Consider the following 13,346-nt stretch of genomic DNA (forward strand, 5'->3'; position numbering starts at 1 on the left):
ACAGGCTCTGAATTCCTTTAACAAACTCTCAGTTAAATTGTGACCTGCCTATTCTAATAAATAAACCCTTTTTCCCCAAAAAAAGCTGGAAACAGCCATGAAGTTGCTCCCCTTACCCTTACTCCAAGTTCTGCTAATTGAGGCATCAAAGCAGATGGAAAATCAAGGTTGTGACTGTACAATCCCTGAACATTAAACTCTCTCTCTCTAGACCATTTCCAAACAGGGCAGCTAAGTTTTGTCAACACAAATCTCCCTCTGAAGTTTCAGCCGTATGTTATATTCTTTTATCACTGTTTCTGTGAATGATGAAACAGCTGCTGTCTTTCACCCTGAGGTGGCTGTACCTTGGGGGCCGTTGATGTGTTCCTGGTTACATCTCGTGGCAACTCTGCCAGTCAGGCAAACTCTGACATCCTAACCCAGCTCCATGTCAAAACCATGCTGTAGCTATAAGCAGAGAACATACTGCCCCTTCCCTCCTCAGTGGTCACATGGAGCAGTGTCTCATTCACAAGAATATGTCAACATTTCATTTACATCCCAAGAAAAGATAGTGCATGGCCTCTGAGGCCAGAAAGGATCCACATCTTTTTTTGTAGCTGGTTGGATGGGATAACATATGTGTACCCATGGTAAACCGCAAACAGAATGCACAAACTAAGGTTGCTGTTGGGTAAGAATGGATCATGTGGTGCTTGTTTTCCCCCTAATTTGCTGGCATTGTTTTTCTGCTGATGAATAACCCCAGTGAAGTTCCCTGGCACATTTTCACTCAGATTTATCTCAGGCCTCTGAACACTGAACAATTAGGAGAGAGACTGAAATGGAACCAGGTTTCAGTGAAAAGTTAGCACCTACCACACGCATTTAAATGCTCTATGCACTGGACAACTGAGTATGTTTAGGACAATACGCTGATCGCCAAAAGGCTTTGTAGATTTCCTTGTAAAGCAGACAATGTCCAGTGACCCAGTGCCATCCTCGGCCTACAATGATGCACACCTACTGCAGAGACCCAGTGAAGTTTGCTGGGCGTCCATGTCCCGCAGCAAGAGCCCAGACATCCGCAGTCAACTTGGAGCACCAGCGCTTCTCTCCAAAGCTTCCTGGCAGGCTCTGACTTGGAGGAGAGGGAGGGAGAGAAGAAATTTGAAAACACCCTTTCCTCTCTCAGAGGAGTGTGCTGCAAACAGCTCTGCCTGCCAGCTCTTGCGGTGTAGTTGCCAGGCAGTAGTACTGCTCTGCAGTCCAGGATCAACAAACTACACGTTTGTATTCTCACCAGAGCCAGCATTATTACTGCCACAACTTAACACCCTTCAACAGAAACTGCTGCAGCTGTGAGAGCTCCCTTGGGAATCAAGACAATTGCAGCAACCAGGGGACGGAGGAAGCAAGAGTGGCCGCTATAAACCTCATGGACGAGGCAAACACTCTCCTTCCAGTTATGGGTAGGAAACAAAATATCCAGTACTCTGATGGATGTAAAAAGTTGTGTAGGAAGGAAACGGACCAACCAAACTGAAGATTCAACTGAAGATGCTGCAGAACATGTGGCCACTTGTACAACCTCAGCAACCGTAAGTGACCAGTTACTTGCGTTCAGCTTTAAAGACTCATCAGCAAGCAGTGACGGACTGTTAAACTCTTGTGTCGGTAAAGATGAATTGAAATGCTGGAAACACTTTGCTTTTTCTGTGCACAGGTCAGACTCAGGCCATTCAAGACAGTTGGAGCAGGCTCCAGATGAAAGAGTTTAGGCGTGGTAATTACAGTGTGAGACTCGCTGTCAGTGTTTGTAGAGCAATCTTTTCATGATGCGTAGCAAGAGGAATGGGTGGGGTGAATGAGATGATAACAATTCATTGCAATCAAGGGTATTCTTCTTTCTCTCATTCCAGTGAACCTATGAGACCATGGACAGGATACAAATAATAGAAAGCACAAATTCTGTGCTTTGAGAAGTTCTTTTTCTCATGTGGGACATCACCTTTTGCTGGCCCCCAAAACTACTGGTGCAGACAAACTGCATCATGGAGGGACTTCTCTGTTTCCTAAACCTGAGGATGACAGCATTACATATTCCAGGAGCTATTACTGCTGCAAAACCTCCTGAGCAGAAAACCAGATCATCTCCTGAGACAACATCTTCCATCTGGAGCTGATGCTTTGCAGGGAAATTATACATAAAGAAATCTTAACATTGAGCTTGCAGAATGCTCTCTCTCTCCTTGTTTATTTCAGCAAACAGAAGATAACTGGCCACAAAGGTGGCAAAATCATCTCATCATCTTCTCTCTGACAAGCTCATACCTTCATACTATCGTGGTGGCTAAAAAGCTGTGGATGGCTCCAAATCAGGATTTATTTTTAGGTTTCCAGACTGTGTATATTCCTGCCAAAAAAGCCTGGTCCAAAGTTTATTCAAGTCCACGATAAAAATGTCTAATGGCGTGAATGACCTTTGGATCAGCTCCAAAGAGTGTGCACTGATATTAGCACTGGGGCTGGCTGGGGATTCCCTTTGGGAAGGCTGCCCAGTAAAGAGGTGGTTTTCACAAAATTGAAATTTTCAGGGAGAAAAACATCCTGATTTTGAACCCTCTTACCTTTCAGAAGCAAGAAATAAAAATACACTTTTTTTTTTTTTTTTTTTTTTTTTTTTTTTTAATTAAGGAAAGTCAAGAAGCAGCATTTTCTACAGGGCCAGTTGGAACAAAATCAGAAAACTATGTTTTGGTTTGAATGTGTTCAATAAACCTTTAAAACCTCATTTTCCTATAAGTACACTGCTTCACTGGGGTTGTGGTTTAGATGTCTCATCTTTCCCACAGGCTCTTTCCTTGAGGACTCCATTCTCCTTGATGCAGAGTGGACTCCAAGGTCTGCGAGACATGATAGCAGCTACACACTGTCCCCTGAGAAATATGGGTATTAAATTCTCAGATGAGAGCTGCCAGGAGGAAATGCGATTCAAGGCTGATGCTCAGGGTTGAATGTAGTTCAAGCAAAGCGTTATGGGTTAATTGAACAAACTAAAGGGAAGCATGTCAACTTGGAGCACGGCAACACATACTTTTGATCCAAAAATGTCAGAGTAAAACTTACTGACCTCTGCAAACCAAGATGTTTTGAAATTTTTTGCCATGAAAAATTTGGAAACATCAGTGTTTTTTCACAGCCAAAGAGGGAAACAAAGGTTAAAAATTCCCAAGACAGAAATTCTGCATTTTATTTCACTCTCAGTAATGCTACAAGGAAGCAAAACTTCATGTCATTGCAAGTAGCAAGAAATAAGAATGGTGAGACAGAAAGATGTAAGAAGCTAACTGCTCTGTAGCTGAAAAGCCCTGCAGAACTGAGCACCAAACATCTACCCTCTCTCAGCAGCTGTCAAGGGTCCTTTCCCAAGTTAACACACAATCCCCCGAGCTGGAGGGATTTGAAAGTTGCCAGCTGATCAGAGAGCAGATAGTTTCGAGTAGCCACTTCCCTGGATGCCCCAGAACACCATGGAAGGATGCATCTCTAGGGCTTTGGAGAAATCAATTTGACCTTCATTGCACCATTTGCTTCCCTGGAGTTATTCATGGTTCATCTAAGGGAGGCCAGCAGTCGTCCAGTCTCACATACTCACCACCCAGTTGACAGGCAGTAAAGTGGCATGTGTAGCAAGCACTGGGAAAATCACCTTTTGATCTCATGGAAGGTGGTCCTCAAACCAGGTCATGCTTGAGAGAACTGGCAGGGAGACTGAGGAGAGGCTGGGCTGCAGCTGTCTGTGCTGAGGCGGTCTCCAGTTCAGCAGAATATTTGCCTTTCTCTTGCTGCCAATTTTGGAGCCTTTATAAATACCACACCTAAATAAAATGGAATAAAATAAATGATCCTCTTCAGGCACCCCACGCCCTTCCATCACCCTCCCTAAGAACATCTCAACATCCAAGGGCTGCAGAGATGCACGGGGGAGAGAAATTATTGTTGAAAATAACTAGTATGTGGAAGAAAACTATTTATGCTGGCTCTGGAGCAAGGACAAGGTTCCATTACCTACTGATAATCAAGTGAAAAATGTCATCCCAGGGCCTGCTGTGCAGTCAGCAGTGACTTTTGCAGCAGCACAGCTTGTAACTTGCAGCAGCAGAGATGCAGTCAGAACATGGTGTGGGGGAGCAGCCAACCCCTTCCATGTCACTCATCCCCAGCAGTAAATACTTCACAAGTATCTCATCATGTCCTCACTGGTAAATCTGTCCCTTGATGTGCTAGGTTCTGTTTTGCCATGAAGCACAAAGCTTAATATTTGCTAATTATTTCGCAAGATGCCTTTGTCCTTGTGAATGCTCCTGGTCCCCATCACGGGGCTATTCCCTGGGGGTCTTACACTTAAAGGGCAATATTCACCAAATCCCAGCATGTAAAAAAGAGCTCTTGATATTTAGACACCTGGTCTGAAGAAGGTGCTCAGCCAGGGATGAGACTGAAGGTAGATGTAACACTAATTAGCTCTGAATCAAAACACGGCTCCTAGGAAAGGGTAACACCACACACCTTCAAACTGGACAAACTATGCAATCTATAAAAGTCAGCTCTGGAACATACACTACAGTGTGCTATTTACAGCACCCTTTTATTAATGTTATTATTATTGTTATTATTTTCCTTTTTACCTGGGGACTGAATGTTTGGGGACTGTGGAAGGAGAAGGCCGTACATCTGGAAAGCGTCAGATTTAACGCCCGAAGTCATCAGCCCAGGTCAGCTAAAAGTACATGTTTGCTTCCAACAGCAGCTGTGCAAACTCCTGTTGCCTTGGTTGTGCAGGGCTTATGTAAAGATTCCTCAAAGACAGTGCCCTCTTTGTGAGCCCAGAGCTCTGCTGATCCCTGGCAGTTCCAACCCCAGTTTCAAAAGAAACGGGCCTAAAATGGCACTCCCACCGCAAACAGATGTGTTTCAGCCTCTGTCTAAGGCAGCATTCATTTCATCATGAAAAGGAAAACATCATAATTTAGGGTCACACGTCTCTCGCCTGTCAGTCAGGCACTGCCAGCTATTTTTACAGCATCCCAGGGTGTTGTGGCAGTCTAGAGAACAAGTGACACACCTTTCCAAAGGCTGTGTAGAATGATACCACTCAGTGAGGAGCTCTGAGCTCTGAGCTTTGGTTTTGTTCCTGACTTTTTTTTCTGAACAGAAAATATCTCTGTGTGTATCGTGTGTTTTTTTTTTTTTCTATTGCACATTGATTTTCTTTGCTTCCCATTGCTCCACAGACTTGCTCTACCCAGTGCAAAATATGTATTGTAGTGTTAGAACCTTTCTCATAGTGCTGTGGCATGTGGGTGGACCAGATGTACCATGAAAACAAGCTCTCTCGCAGCAGTAGCCAACAGTCGAACAAAACTAAACATACTGTGAGAGAAGCCAAATTTCACTCACTGACTTCAGTAGCTTTTGGTTGCTCCTGTTTTACATTGTGATTGAGTCCGGCCAATTTATTTAACCTAATAAACAAGATTATAATTATAAACAGTCCAGTAAAAATACCGGTCATCTGAAAGAGGCACAGAGACCATTATAGAGAACAATCCCAAGCTTCCCTGCCTTGTAGCCAAATATTAAATCTGCGATGCAAATAAAGCACCAACATATTTACAGTTCAGCAGGAGTTTTGATCATGTAATAGCTTTAGGGTTCAAACCACTGTTCATTAAAGTCATAAGAGTCTTTGCATTGACTTTAATGAGCTCTGAGCCAAGAATGGAACATACAGAATTTTACCAAGAATTCAAAGTGGAAAAAACCCCACCTTTGCCAAAGCTCATACCTTTGGTCTTTCTGAAAGCCGAACGCCTGAAGGGACCATGCTCCTCTTGCTGTGCAGTTTCAGCCTCCAGGGGCAGAAAGCCCTGCTGTGCCCCTCTTGGCAGTGCCAGAGTTCCTCACGCTGGAAAATCCGCCAGCAGATTTCATTACAATAATTGCACTGGAGTTAATACTACATTGTAGAGAAAGTAGGCAAGAAAACACAAGGGAACAAAATCCAGATGATCAATCATCCTTTTTTACTGACACTGTCTTTATGTGGGTTGTTTTCACTGGAAATATACACCTAATAATTGCCCAGGTTCCTTGTTTTTTCAACATCATTTCTATGGTAAATGCCATTAGTTACTGTGCCATGGTGATTTAAAGCTGAAAACCTACTGTGACCTGAACCAAAAGATAGATTAACTTATCTGCTTTAACAAGGAGTTGCTTGAAAGCCTTATAGGAAATATTGTATGAACTTAAATTTCATATGGCCAGTAATTACTTTTCCTGTTATTCTTCTATTAAAGAAATACAAACGGAAATGGGGGCTCTGTGCATAAAGGAGACTGGGTTGTAGTGCTTTTAATCCGCAGGTCATCAATTCAAGGTAATTTAGCTGATGACTCCAGTGGCCTCAACCCAGCTGAGGGGACTGTCGGGGGACAGGTGACCTCACTTGGCCATCCACCATTGCTAAATTCTGGAAGACAATTCAGTAGACTCAGAGGACTTTGACCAAGCTTAAGCTTCCATCCCGTGTATGGGGCTGTTGTTTCAGGCCAGCTGCTAAGCAGCTGGATACAGCACGGTCAGACACCAGGGACCTAGGTCAGTCCCTCTGAGCACCACATACAGAGGGGTCAGTCTGTCTCTAATTATTACAGAAATCAAAAGAGACTCCCATTGATACAGGGTTATTCCTGGATAGCCACGGGGAAGAGCAGTGTGAGAGCAATCTCCAGAGAGCCTGCTGATAAGGATAAACAAGAAGAAAAATGGATTTTCAGCTCAGTGACCTCTAAGAATGAAGTTACCAATTTCCAGGATCTATGGTCTGATATCCTTGAAGAAAGTTCAATTCATAGCTTCTACTCTTTCATGAGGAAAGATGCTGAAATCACGAAGCAACTAGTTTTCAGTGGGATATTGTCTGAGAACCAAAGACTTTTAACTTGAAAAGTTCCCTAGGACAGTGGATTCTAACTTTTTTTTCCCATTTGTGGACTCTCAGCAATGATGCAGCTCCTGTACAGTGAATTTAAGCTGACTATAGGCTTGCTTTTCTTGGCTTCCTTCCACAAGTGACAAGTTGACAGCTACTGCTCTTGGAAGAAGATGGCCTTCCAATCCTCAGGTCACCATATGGTGCACAAATCATTTCTTTCATGTCATACCTGATTTAGAGCTGTAGGAAATAGAGCTAGGAGACCAGTGAAGCCATCTCCCCCACTGTCCATCACGTGTTACTGTGTCATGCCCTGTTTTCAACGTGCCATGTCTCAGCAGGCAATTTGAGAGCTGTGGCTGTCCTTCCAAGCTTTATAAGTGTGCTAAATGGGGTGGATACCTGGAGAAGAAATGTGCCATTGACTGTGAGACATTACAGAGGGAATAATGTGTCGTAAATCAAAGAGACACAACACTACACCAATAGACTAGCCAAGAATATGAAATATAGGAGTCCTTACAATAACATCCATTTGTGGAGTCAAGAATTTAATCTGTAAGTTGCTCAGTGAGGATTTACATCTCCCCTCTGCTCCTGCATTCTAAACAAACACCAAAAAATCTGAAAAAAATGTTTATTCTTGGGAAGAGTTATCCTCACTGTTATTAATGCTTCTTCCATTTAAAAAAAAAAAATCCAGAAAATCATAAGCTATGAATCACTTGCTTTTTTGAATTATTATTTTTTTTTAATTCACCAGGGTAGCTTTTGGTATGCTTATTTTTCTTTAACCATGCTTAGAACAAAACTGTCCTTCCCAGAACAGTATTTTTCCCTTGCTTGCCATGAAATTAAGTAGGATAGAAAAACAGAAGTCGGAAACACAGTGTATGTCTGGAAATCAGGGAGTGTAAACATACCAGCAGAAAGCGACCTAGTTCTCGCTCTGAATGGAAGAGTAACCAAAGGAAAGCACATTAGACATCTTAGCAGCTTGTACATGTATTCCTCCACGTGGTCTTTCTTCTCTGGCTTTCCCATCTGACCAGTCATTATTAGCTCTCCTACTCTGTCCTATGGATGGAAATGGAGACAACTAGAGTCAAACATCACTCTGAGTAATTCCAATAGACTTTGCTATAGTTAGCAGGAAAATATGCTGTAAACAGTTGTTATCCATGACTTGCAGGCAGGGTCCGTTTCCAGCTGGGCTGTCTGGGGACAGCCAAGAGCATTATTCCAGAGCCTAAGACTAGCTCTTCTCAACCTAAAGAGAGATGCTGTGAGCGCTGTTGGTCATCCATGGCAGGGAGGGCAAGAACTGCACAGAAGCACTCCCCCTCCTCTTCCTCTGAGGCACAGCAGTTCAAATAAACAAAGCAAGACAAGACACAGTTTGGATCAGAGACAAGCACCTACCCTGCAGCTGGAGTGTCAGTCCAGCCCTCCATTCACACTTGGCTACAGATTTCACCATATCCTTACAGCTTTAAACACCACGATGTGCAAGTACAGATAAATTCTGAATGCTTTACTTGCGCCATGAAATGGCACTGGTCTTATTCCCCTTCCGCAATCAGACCCAGAGGCATGCTGCACTTGAGCTAAGAGGGTCTGTTCTATGGGACATCCTGCCACTGCCTCCCAGATGCCCCATTTGGCCTCTGCTGGCACCCGGCAAAGCTTTAGTTCTTTGCTTTTGATGCCTTACTCCAATCCTGCTGCAGTCCCTCCAATTGCCTGCTTGGTGTGAGAACAGGCCCATTGGGGTTGCAGAGCGCTCCCCGCAAGCGGGCAGAAGGGCCATGTAAAAATCAAGTCCACATGACTGTATTTATAGGCAATCAAAGAGAGGGCTGCTCTTCCAAGAAAAACTTTTCCATGTAAAAGAATTCTTAATCTCCCCTTTGACTGTCATTGTTGAAATGATGGCTTCGCAGGCTTGAAATTTAAGACCCTATCGGCGTCTTTTCTGTTAGCTGTGATTTATGAATGGTTTTGCTGTTGATTATCCCCCAAGATTACAGCATGTCAGCCCTGACAGACAAGCAGAGGAAATTTCACAGGATAACGGGTAGATCCTTCGCCAAGGCAGTGAGGCAGTGAGGTGTGTTTTGACTCAAGCGTGTAACAGTATCAGCAAATGCTGACTGGACTCAACAGGCAATTGAACAGACTACATGCAGCACCTTACTCAAAGGCAAGCAGAATCAGCAGAATTCTTTATGATGGTTTCTCTGGGCTTTGGACCTTTTGCTCTCTGTGTAATACAGCATTCAGGTTTTTTTTTTTGCCTTGGTTATGGCACAAACGGTACAAACTGCAGTCAAAAACGAGATGGTAACATTTGCTGCAATGTAACCATCAGAGATCATCCTTCCTGACTGCAATATAAGTCTAGTGTCTCGTCTGGGAGATACGCTGTCATTCTGTCAAGCCCAGAATATTCAAAGGAAATTTGCTACCTTTGATTTATTGCCAAGAACAGACACTCCTGACCCCAGAAAAGATTCTGTGGCTTTGTTTTCCATTTCTTGCTAGACAGTTTGTTCCAGGTCACTGCTAGGAGGGAATGTTTATCTGGTGAAGGTAACAGGGCTAAGGCAGGTGAAGCCACAACTTGAGGGAGCTTTGCAGCATTCTGGTTTCTCCCACAGTACAGTACTGACACACTGCTAAAGGGAGGCAGAAACAAGCTACAAGCCCTTGAGGTGGCTTGGCAAAGCTGTGCATGAGAGTGTTCCAAGGAGAAGCAACTGCTTACGTTAGTTTGGTTCCTTCTGGGCTGTGGCCTCCACTCGACCAGACAGCCAAGACTCCAGGTTGCAAGAATTTCTGATGTGGGGGCTGCCTAAAAATGAATGAGCAGGCCTGCTCATGAGAGAGGTGCTTTCATCTCCCAATAAACAGCTTCTGCTTGTCAGGCAAAAGGCTCCCTTAATTTGAACTCTGCCGCACTGTTCTGCAAAATGAATTGTTATTGACATGTGGTTTCCAGGTCTGGCACTATGGATGTGCTTCCTGCTGCTCGTAACATCATCTGGACCTGTGCAGTGAGTGGCAGTATAGCACCCTCGTGCTGTGGAACAATTTTTGCCGAGGTAAAAAAACAATCCAGGAGGTATCAGGCAAGGGTGATCTGCACCTGATGTACCTGGATCCTGCTCTGTGGCTGCATTCCCCTCCGCTTGAGAGATGTGCTGCTTTGGGGCCTTTCAATACCATGATCACGAAGACACTGAAGAGAAGAAAGGCTGCACCTCTTTGGAAGAAACCAAAGAGCAAAGCTACATCCAACTATGTCCCAAGCCATTCTTACTGGGGCTAGTTATGCTGTGGGTGTTCTGAAGGATCGGGTTCAACTGTGAACCAGAATGGACATTCCTAGCATTCTTCCAATTTTGCCACCCAGCCTGCTTCAGAAAAAGTCCCAATGTAGGTGTTTGTATCCTGTCTCTTTCTTCTCTCACAGTATTTGTCTTTCAAGCCTGGCAGCAGTGGAAGGAAACTTAGCACGTGATGCTGACATTCTGCCATGTCTGTGGGACTGCAGATTCCTAAAGTACTCAAACCTAGCTAAGAGAATAGCTAGGGAAATAGGAGGCAGAGGACCTACCCAAGCACACAGAGGTTTTAATCCCAGTGGATTGAAGGAAAGGTGAAGGCTTTTATTCAGCAGCTGGGCTGCTCACATCAGGAAGGCTGTCTGGGCTCCTGCCTCCAGTGCCCACGCAGTCCCCTTCTCATTGATTCCCACCTGCACTACACCATTTTGTGCTAGTGATCTGATCATTCATGACGTCTTACCTGTAGGGTATTCATGGGTGTAAAGGGCTGCTGGATATTGTAGCACAATTGTGCTGGAGAGATGAGCTTTGCGAGAATCTGGACATAGGGAAGGGAGGCAGAGAAATGGTCAGGGTGGTGGAGAAGCTGCAAGGGGAATCCAGGAATACCAACAGTAGGAGCAGTGTCAGACATGAGTGCCATGGTACTTGGCAAGGCAGCCAGTAGCAAGGGGAAATGAACATACAAACATGGGGACAAAGTCCCAGCACTTAACTGAGGGATCTGTGAAGACCACATAGCCCTCAGCAGGTCTTGGTTTGTAAAGCCTCTCCTGGAAACCTCAGACACAATTAAACAGAGACTGGTGAGCCTGGGCTCAGTTCACATTGCATCCCTGATGCTCTGCTTATTACCTGAGAAAAGCTGTCAATGCCCCGTGCAGTATCATCTGTTTGGCACACAGCAGGTCTCTCTCTGGTCCTGAGGAGCACCGAGCCCCTGCAGCTCCTCCAAAAGCTCAGAGGTTTCTTCATGTGGAAATATTCACCCGTTTCAGGACTGGGCCTGGGGTCATGTTCTAGAACAAAACAGACCAATGGAAAAAAAAAAGTTGGAGAAGCTGTAAGAACTGTGTTTCATAGAGACCTCTTTAATCAATGTTGGCAGAAATACACCTCTGTCTGAGTGTGAATCTTAACAGATACAGTCCAGCTGGAATTTTCCCTGGTTTTCTGCTGCTTGACTCGACACTCCTTATTTATTGTTGTTTTACACTCAAATTCCCAGCTAAGTAGGGTTATTCCTCCAGAGTTAGTGCTGGTAGTAGAGACTGCTGTGCCACAGTCTGTGCCTCCACACACTGCTGCCCTTGTATCACTGTGTTTGCACCTGTTTGTCTACACTCAGCTGCTTCAGAAAACTTCCCTCCAGACTTTTCCTTCCTCCATGTCCCACCATGCACACAAGAGCCCAGTTTCCCTGCTCCCAAGCCAAGACACAGGAATGTACTAGTCCCCAGTGATTCCCTCCAGCAAATTAGGAATTGCTGAACCAAGCAGGGTTTCAGTAGAGCTACATAGCCTCCACTGAAAATCCCCTGCTTGCTGTTTTTCTTCTTCAGCAGGGCACCATGAAATATTTACATTCAGTTTTGACAGGGCTAATTCTACGGCCCCATATATACATCTGTGTCTGCACGCTGTATCCTTCACTGAGTTTCTACTCAGCCAAATTTTCACTGGCCAAGAACCAGACCCTGTGGCTTCAGGAGGACTTCTGACCAATGAACAAGTCATTTCTGTCACAGCCATCAGGACAAGAGGCATTTCTTACTATCTGCCACCCTGTGATTTACACAAGAGCACTCCATCTTGGTTAAGCTACACAGTACTAACTTTAAACAGACAAATAATAACACCATCATACGTGTATACACATGCCCTGCAGCACCCAGCAGCAGTTTAGCCAGTTATAAGTGAAGTCAATACCCTTATAAAGGCTCGGGGCTGCTCAGTGGTGCCTAGCACATCAACAGTTTAGAGCTCAGCAAACCCTAAAACCATGAACACCCACTATTGTGCTGACCATGCATATTGTGCTGAAATTTGCTTTTAAAAATATACATTATTTAGCTCCAGGAAAAACTGAATTATAGCTTCTCAAAACAAGAATCGGACCCCCCCCCCCCTCCAATTGCTCCCTAAATTAGAATATTTCTGAATAGGATTGCATACTCACCCCTGCCTAGAGTCCCAGTCCTTTGTCCTGCTCCGTTTTTTCTCTTTGGAGGAAAGCAGCTTTGAAGACGCTTCTTCTCCTTGGACATACAGCCTCACCAGTTCAGTAGAAGGGCAGGGGAACTGGGCTGCAGGGGAACTGCTGCGCTGAATGTCTGTAGTTCACAGCATTAACTGGCCAGAGAATCCTATTACGTGATAGGTAACAATCCAAGGCCTAATTTATGGAAATTTTGACCTTCAGTCCCCTTTGACATATTCGGATCAGCCACAGCCTGTGTGAGATGTTAAAGCTCTTACAGTAAGGGGCTCTAAATCAGCCTGTGCCTCTGCTGGAGCCAATGAGCGGGTCAGAGGTAAGAATTCACTGAGGTTCGTGTGTGGGCTGCTCGGAGCCTGTTTGACATTTATAAATCAGTGACATTCTTCTACACAGCTCAGTGCATACAAATCGCTTCAGTCTCTCTGAGGAGGGCCCCTCATGTCAGTGAAGGCTGAATTTGGGCATCCTTGGCCTTTCCTTTTGACTTGTGCAGAATAAGCCTAAATAAATCCAGCTTTATTAACTAGCAAGGTCACCTACCACCATAAGCGTGACCTGCTCCCTCAGGATGGTGGAGTGAAGGATCTTTTAGAATCAAACCTATCTCCAAGGACTTCGTGCCGTCTTCAGGGCTTGGTCATGAAAGTCTTCAACACCATGTGCCATACCAGATGCCTCATGCTTTCATCAGCTGCCATAACAAATGTTGTGTTCATTAATATTGTTATTAGTGTAGTACAAACAGCCATGGTCCTGTTCTGCTCAGTGCTGGGCCAAGAGGAGGTGACCA

The sequence above is a fragment of the Aythya fuligula genome, chromosome 17 (assembly GCF_009819795.1).
Source record: "Aythya fuligula isolate bAytFul2 chromosome 17, bAytFul2.pri, whole genome shotgun sequence".
NCBI lineage: Eukaryota > Metazoa > Chordata > Aves > Anseriformes > Anatidae > Aythya > Aythya fuligula.